Here is a 1178-nt window from a genome sequence, read left to right as displayed (position 1 = left end):
GTGCAAGAAGAGAGTAGAGGGTCCTCGCAAGCATGGATGCAAGAGCTTTGGGGCCGTCTCCTCTGCCTGTTGGAGGATTCAAAATCCGCTTGCTTCAGAGACCCTAGAAGCAGCACACCGATCGTGGCCGGCCACCCGCCAGGGCGAAGCAGGCAGTGTTTACACCTGTCACGAGGGAGTTGGGGGGTGGGGGGGGAGGGAGAAAGAGGAAGCCCGAGCAAAGCCTTAGCAAAGCCCCAAACTTCTCAACAGCTCCCGAAGGGAGCGGCCGGTGCCCAGTCTGGGCAGGTGGAAACTGACGGGCCGGGCGTAGCTCCTGGGGCCGGGGACCAGGAGAAGAGACACACATCTGCCGGTGCACGGGATGGCGAGGAGGGGGCCGTGCGCTTCGGCGCAGCCGGCGTCCCCGCACCCGCCGCGGAAGAGGGCAGAGCCCAAGCCCGGAGCCCGCAGGCCCGCACAGCCGGCTGCGTTCTCGCAGCCCAGGACTGCGCGGCTGCCAGATGCCCCGTGCCAGCCGAGGGTCCCGCCGGCAAGCCGGACGGGTCCCCGTACCCCTTTCCTCTGCGCGGCTGGGGGAGCGGAGCGGGCGCTTACCTGGCTCGTCTGGGGCGGCCGCGATGGGCATGGCTCAGGGGCCAGGGAGGAACTGGCTCCCCGGGGAAGAACCGGCTATTCCGACGCGGATCTGGTGAGAGCGGAAGGCAGGCTGCTCTCGGTCCTGTCAGCGAAGCAGCGCCATGGACGCCCACCCGGACTTTCAGCGCTGCCGCGGGACCCCCATTCCACTACCCTCCGCCCTCTTCCGCCGCCGCCTCCACCTCCTCCGCGGAGACCCCCCGCCCACTCCACACACTCTCCCATCATGCAGCGGGAGGACCGCTGTCACGAAACGTCACTTCCGGGCGCAGGTGGTTAGGTCGGGGCCGGGTTTTGGTGGGTGCTGGAGGCTGGGGGGAGGACACACCAGGGGAGTAAGTGTCACAGAATGCTATCCCTGCGCAGGCGCCGACGCACAGAGCGCCGGCCGCCATTTTGGACGCGGGCAAGCTGCCCTTTTCTTTTACTTCCCTTCGAGTCATTGAGCTGGGGGGAGGGGTTGGGGGTTCCTCCCGCACCCGCCGCCTGCCGAGCCAGCGCTCCGGGCTAGTGACAGGTGCTTCTAGGTCAGTTAACGT

General features: G+C 67.5%; 1 protein-coding gene across 2 annotated transcripts in view; it reads right to left on the bottom strand.

Annotated features, from left to right (window-relative positions):
- AFTPH (aftiphilin) overlaps positions 1-822 on the bottom strand; it is a 60444-nt gene extending 59622 nt beyond the window's left edge. For both annotated transcript variants that reach the window (XM_004691449.2, XM_004691450.2), the window contains exon 1: positions 598-822. The gene's annotated coding sequence lies outside the window, so the exon portion shown is untranslated. The remainder of the gene's footprint in view (positions 1-597) is intronic.
- Positions 823-1178: the final 356 nt, after the last annotated feature.

This window comes from Condylura cristata, unplaced genomic scaffold (genome assembly GCF_000260355.1).
Source record: "Condylura cristata isolate star-nosed mole 26May11 unplaced genomic scaffold, ConCri1.0 scaffold00031, whole genome shotgun sequence".
Taxonomy (NCBI): domain Eukaryota; kingdom Metazoa; phylum Chordata; class Mammalia; order Eulipotyphla; family Talpidae; genus Condylura; species Condylura cristata.
Note: the sequence above shows the minus strand (reverse complement) of the source record. Positions and strands in the feature narration are given on the sequence as shown.